The 7,112-nt window shown below is 37.6% G+C and overlaps 1 non-coding gene across 1 annotated transcript; it reads left to right on the forward strand.

Annotated features, from left to right (window-relative positions):
- Window positions 1–1,799: 1,799 nt before the first annotated feature.
- LOC113831727 lies at window positions 1,800–1,905 on the forward strand. The gene has a single exon (XR_003486202.1). It is a non-coding gene; the product is annotated as a U6 spliceosomal RNA (small nuclear RNA).
- The last annotated feature ends 5,207 nt before the right edge of the window (window positions 1,906–7,112 follow it).

Genomic DNA, 7,112 nt, shown 5'->3' on the forward strand with positions numbered 1-7,112 from the left:
TATAGTAGGAGATTTCAACACCCTACATTCACCTCTAGACGGGACCACTAGGAAGAAACTTAACAAAGAAACAAAGAATCTAACAGAAATTATGACCCAACTGGGTTTAACTGATATGTATAGAACATTCCATCCAAACACAAAATAATATACCTTCTTCTCAGCACCACATGGAACCTCCTCTAAAATTGAACACATAGTTGGCAACAAAGAAAACCTTCATAGACACAAAAAAATTGAAATACCCCCCTGTATCTTATCAGATCACCATGCTTTAAAGATAGAATTCAACAGTAATACAAATTGCAGAAAAGCTACAAACTGTTGGAAATTAAATAACACCCAATTGCACCATTCCTGGGTTGAGGAAGAAATTAAAAGAAAAGAAATTAAAGATTTCATAGAATTTAATGAGAATGTATACACAACATGCCCAAACATATAGGACACTGTGAAAGCAGTGCTAAGAGAAAAGTTCATGAAGAAACTGGTGAAAAGTCACTCTAGAGAATTGACAGAACAACTGAAAGCTTTAGAGCAAAAAGAAGCAAACTCACCATGGAGGAGTAGATGCCAGGAAATAATCAAACTGAGGGCGGAAATCATTAAAGTAGAAACTAGGAAAACATTACAAAGAATCAATGAAGCAAAGAGTTGTTTATGTGAGAAGATCACCAATATATTCAAACCTCTATCCAAACTAACCAAAAAGAAGAGAGAGACCATGCTAATTATCAAAATCAGAAATGAAAGGAGGATTTAACAAGGGACACTGAGGAAATCTAAAGATTCACAAGGTCATAATTTGAAAACCTGTACTATACAAAATTTAAACATCTAAAGGAAATGGACAGTTTTCTGGATAGATATCACTAAACCAAGAGCAGATAAGTAATGTAAATAGACTTATAAGCCCTAATGAAATAGAAGAAGTCATAAGAAAGAAGCCTGCCAACCAAACAAAGCCCAGGGCCAGATAGATTCACTGCAGAATTCTATGAAAAATTCAAACAAGAGTTAATACCAGTACTCCTCAAATTGATACACACAGTAGAAGTAGAAGGGAGATTGCCAAACTCTTTTTACAAGGCTACAATCACTTTGATACCCAAGCCACACAAAGATACTCCTAAAAAAGAGAACTACAGACCAATATCTCTCATGAACATTGATGTAAAAATGCTCAACAAAATATTTGCAAATTGAATCCAAGAACATATCAGAAAATTCATCCACTATGATGAAGTAGGCTGCATCCCAGTGATGCAAGAATTGTTCAACATATGAAAATCCATCAATGTAACCCACCATATAAACAAACTGAAAAAGAAAAACTTCATGATCATCTCCCTAGATGCTGTAAAAGCCTTTGAAAAAATCCAGCATCCCTTCATGATAAAGATCTTGGAGAGAACAGAAATAACAGGAAAATATCTAATATGATAAATGCAATACAGAGCAAACCAACAGCCAATATCAAACTAAATGGAGAGAAACTGAAAGTGATTCCTCTAAAATCAGGAACAAGGCAAGGCTGTGCATTCTCTCCATATCTCTTCAATATTGTACTTGAAGTTCTAGCTAGAGCAATAAGACAAGAAAAGGAGATCAAAGGATACAAATTGGAAAAGAAGAAGTCAAACATTCACTATTTGGAAAAGATAAGATAGTCTACATAAGTGACCCAAAAAACTCTACCAGGTAACTCCTATAAATGATACACACCTTCAGCAAAATAGCAGGCTACAAAATTAACTAAAAAAAATCAGTAGCCCTACTACATACAAATGGTTAATCCAGTGCTCGATTCAGCAGCACATGTACTAAAATTTGAATGATACAGAAAAGATTAGCATGGCCCCTTGCAAGGATGACACACAAATTCATAAAGCATTCCAAAATTTTATGATAGAGAACCTAAGAGAGGAAATCAGAAAATCCTTCAGAGAAATGGAAGTAAAGACGAACAGAAAGATGCAAGAAATCAAGGAAACCCAAATAAACCAAGTAAACACAACTAAACAGCTGAAGGAAACAGTTCAGGACCTAAAAACTGAATTAGAGACAATAAAGAAAACACAAACTGAGGGAATGCTGGAAGTGGAAAAGCTGAGCAAACAATCAGGAATGTCAGATGCAAGCATAACCAACAGAATACAAGAGATGGAAGACAGAATCTCAGATGCTGAAGACAAACTAGAGGAATTAAACTCATCAAGCAAAAAGAAATCTGAAGTGCAAGAAATCCATAACACAAAATATCCGGAAAATATGGGACACCGTGAAAAGACCAAACCTAAGGAAATTAGGTATAGAAGAAGGTGAAGAAACCCAACTCAATGGTGCAGAAAACATATTGAACAAAATCATAGAAGAAAACTTTCCCAACCTAAAGAAAGACATGGCAATGAAAGTACAAGAAACCTACAGGAATGCCAAATAGAGTGGACCACAAAAGAAATTTCCCTCATCACATAACAAAAGTTATGACCCAATTTGGATTAACAGACATTTATAGAACATTCTATCCAAACACAAAGGAACACATTCTCGGCAACATAGCAAACCTCAACAGGTTAAAAAAAAAATTGGAATAATCCCCTTTGTCCTATCAGACCACCATGCTTTAAAGACAGAAATCAAAAACAAATCAAAGTGCAGAAAACCTACCAACTCATGGAAATTGAACAACACGCAATTGCAACATTCCTGGGTCAAGCAAGAAATAAAGAAAGAAATGAAAGACTTCCTAGAATTCAATGAAAATGTTAACACAACATACCTAAACTTATGGGACATTTTGAAAGCAGTACTAAGAGGAATGTTCATAGCTCTAAGTGCTCACATGAAGAAACTAGAGAATAACCACAGCAGAGAATTGACATCACAGCTGAAAGATCTAGAAAAAATTGAAGCAAATTCACACCTGAGGAGCAGATGCCAGGAAATAATCAAACTGAGGAAAGAAATCAATAAAGTCGAAACAAAGAAAACAATTCAAAGAATCAATATAACAATGAGTTGGTTCTTCAAGAAAATCAACAAGATAGACAAACAATTATCCAAACTAACCAAAAGGCAGAGAGAGGTCATGAAAATTAACAAAATCAGAAATGAAAAGGGGGAAATAACAACAGACACTGAGGAAATCCAGAGAATCTTAAGGTCTTTGAAAACCTTTACTTCACAAAATTTGAAAATTTAAAGGAAATGGACAATTTTCTGGACAGTTATCACTTTCCACAATTGAATCACGAACAGATCAGCAACTTAAACGGACCCATAAACTCTAAGGAAATAGAGGCAGTCATCAAAAGTCTCCCAGCCAAAAAGAGCCAGGGGCCAGATGGATTCACTGCAGAATTCTACCAGAAATTCAAAGAAGTGCTAATACCAATACTCCTCAAATGGTTCCACACAATAGAAGCAGAAGGGATATTACCAAAGTCTTTTTATAAGGCTACAATATCCTTGATATCCAAATCACACAAAGACACAAATAAGAAAGAGAACTACAGACCAATATCCCTCATAAACTTTGATGCAAAATTCTCAATAAAATACTGGCAAATCGAATACAAGAACACATCAGAGAAATCATCCAACATGATCAAGTAGGCTTCATCCCAGGGATGCAAGGATCATTCAACATACAAAAATCCATCCAAGTAATCCACCGTATAAACAGACTGAGGAAAAAAACCCACATGATCATCTATCTCACTAGATGCCACAAAATCCTTTGTCAAAATCCAACACCCCTTCATGATAAAGGTCTTGGAGAAATCAGGGATAACAGGAACATACCTCAACATAATAAAAACAATATATAGCAAGCCAACAGCCAACATCAAATTAACTGGACAAAAACTCCATCTAGTTTACCTAAAATCTGGGACAACACAAGGCTGACCACTCTCCCCATGCCTCTTGAATATTTTCCTTGAAGTACTAGCTAGAGCAATAAGACAACAAAAGGAGATCAAGGGGATACAAATCAGAAAGGAAGAAGTGGAACTCTCACTATTTTGCAGACGATATGATAGTCTATATTAGTGACCCAAAAAACTCTACCAGGGAACTCCTAGAGCTGATAAACAACTTCAGCAAAGTGGCAGGATACAAGATTAACTAAAAAAAAATCGGTAGCCCAATTATATACCGATGACACACTGGTGGAGAAAGAAGTCAGAGAAACAACACCCTTTACAACTGCCATAAACACCATAAAATACCTTGAGGTAACACTAACCAAAACTGTGAAAGACCTGTACCATTAGAATTTTGAGTCTCTAAAGAAAGAAATTAAAGAAGATAGCAGAAAATGGAAAGATCTCCCATGCTCTTGGATCGGTAGGATCAACATTGTAAAAATGGCAATCTTGCCAAAAGTGATGTACAGAGTCAATGCAAACCCCATCAAAATCCCAACACAATTCTTCACAGACCTTGAAAGAACAATTCTCAACTTTATATGGAGAAACAAAAGACCCAGGATATCCAAAACATCCCTGTACAATAAAGGAACTTCTGGAGGCATCACCATCCCTGACTTCAAGCTCCATTACAGAGATATAGTCCTGAAAACAGCTGGTTTTGCCACAAAAAATATACAGGTAGACCAATGGAATAGTGTTGAAAACCCTGATATTACCCCACACACCTATGATCACCTGATTTTTGTCAAACATTCCAAATTTATAGGATGGGACAAAGAGACCATCTTCAACAAATCGTGCTGACATAACTGGTTGTGGACATGCAGAAGACTGCAGTTATACCCAAGCCTATTGCCTTGCACAAAACCTCAGTCAAAATGGATCAAAGATCTCAACATAAACCCAGCTACACTGAACCTATTAGAAGACAAAGTGGGAAATAACCTTGAATTAATTGGTACAGGAGATCGCTTCCTGAACATTACACAATTGATAAATGGGACCTCCTGAAACTGAGAAGCTTCTGTAAGGCAAAGAAAACAGTCAGGAAGACAAAATGTCAGCCCACAGACTGGGAAAAGATATTCACCAATCTGACAGAGAGCTGATCTCAAAAATATACAAAGAACACAAGAAGCTAGTCTCCAAAACACCAAACAGTCCAATTAAAAAGTGGGGTACAGAACTAAATAGACAATTCTCAATAGAGGAATCTAAAATGGCTGAAAGTCACATAAGAAAGTGTTCAACATCCTTAGCCATCAGGGAGATGCAAAACAAAACAACTCTGAGATATCATCTCTTACTCCTGTCAGAATGGCTAAAGTCAAAAACACCAATGACAGTTCATGATGGAGAGAATATGGAGAAAGAGGAACACTTCTCCACTGCTGGTGGGAGGGCAAACTTGTACAGCCTCTTTGGAAATCAGTATGGCGATCTCTCAAGAAATGAGAATCAGTCTACCACAAGATCCTGCAAAACAACTTTTAGGCATATACACAAAAGAAGCACATTCATACAACAAGGACATCTGTTCAACAATGTTCATAGCAGCACTATTTGTAATAGCCAGAAACTGGAAGCAGCGTAGGTGCCCCTCCACCAAAATATGGATAGAGAAAATGTGGTACATTTACACAATGGAGTACTACTCAGCAGAAAAAAAACAATAGAATCTTGAAATTTGCAGGAAAATGGATGGATCTAGAAGAAAACATTCTGAGTGAGGAAATGCAATCACAAAAAGACAAACATGGTATGTACTCACTCATATGCTGACTTCAGACATAGAGTAAAGATTACCAGCCTACAATCCACACTGCCAAAGAATCTAATAAGCAAGGAGGAACCTAAGAGAAACATACATGGTCCCCTGGAGAAGGGGAGAGGGTCAAAATCTGCTGAGCAAATTGGGATCATGGGAAGAGGGGGGGAGGGAGCTAGGAGAATGAGAAGGGGAGAAGAAGAGGGATGCAGAGGACATGAGGGAGCAGAAAGTTTCAGTCAGGGACAAAAAGATGATAACAAGAATGGAGATATCATAAAAGAGGGAGACATTTTTGGTTTACAGAGAAATCAGGCACTAGGGAAATATATGGAGATCTACAAAGATGGCCACAGCCAACAATCTAAGCAACAGAGGAGAGGCTACCTTAAATGCCCTCCCCTGATTATGAGATTGATGACTGACTTATATGCCATCCTATAGCTTTCATCCAGTAGTTGTTGGAAGTAGAAGCAGACACCCACTACTAATGATCGAACTGAACTGGAACTGAGAGGCAGAGAATGACTAGTGAAGAGCACAGGGGTCCAGACCAGGCTGGTGAAACCTACAGAAACAACTGACCTGAACATCTTGCTCCCTAGACTGATAGCTTGAATACCAGTATGGGACTGGTCCAGACACCAGGAACATGAGTTTCTGTGAGGAAACCTCAGAAATCTACAGGACCTCCTGTAGAAGTTCAATACTTATCCCTAGCATAGGAGTGGTCTTTGGGAGCCCATTCCATATAGAGGAATACTCCCTGAGCCAAGACAAGGGAGTCGGCCTAGGCCCTATTCCAAAGGATACAATAGACACCCTATGGAAGGCCTCAACGTCCAGGGGAAGCAGAGAGGATATGTGATAGATAAGGCTTTAGTTGGGAGGGGCAGTATGGGAGGACAGGTGGGAGAAGGGAACTGGAATTGTCATGTAAAACAATCCTGTTTCTAATTCAGATTTTTTAAAAAGTTGGAAAAAATCATTAATCCAATGAGAAAGAAATCAGGGAAACATTACACTGCACAATATCCACAAGAAATATAAAATATCTTGGGGGTAACACTAACCAAAAAAGTGATAGACCTGTACAGTAACTACTTTGAGTCTTTAAAGAAAGAAATTAAAGTAGATACCAGGAAATCTGAAGATCTCCCATGCTCTTCGATATGTAGAATCAACATAGTAAAAATGGCAATCTTGTCAGAAGTAATCTACAGATTTAAAGCAATCCCCATCAAAATTCCAACACAATTCTTCACAGACTTTGAAAGAACAATACTCAACTTTATATGGAAAAAAACCCAGGATAGCCAGAACAACTTTGTACAATAAAGGATCCTCTGGAGGCATCACCATCCCTGACTTCAAGCTCTATTACAGGGCCATATTTCTAAAAACAG

Source organism: Cricetulus griseus, chromosome 5 (assembly GCF_003668045.3).
Source record: "Cricetulus griseus strain 17A/GY chromosome 5, alternate assembly CriGri-PICRH-1.0, whole genome shotgun sequence".
NCBI classification, from domain to species: Eukaryota; Metazoa; Chordata; class Mammalia; order Rodentia; family Cricetidae; genus Cricetulus; species Cricetulus griseus.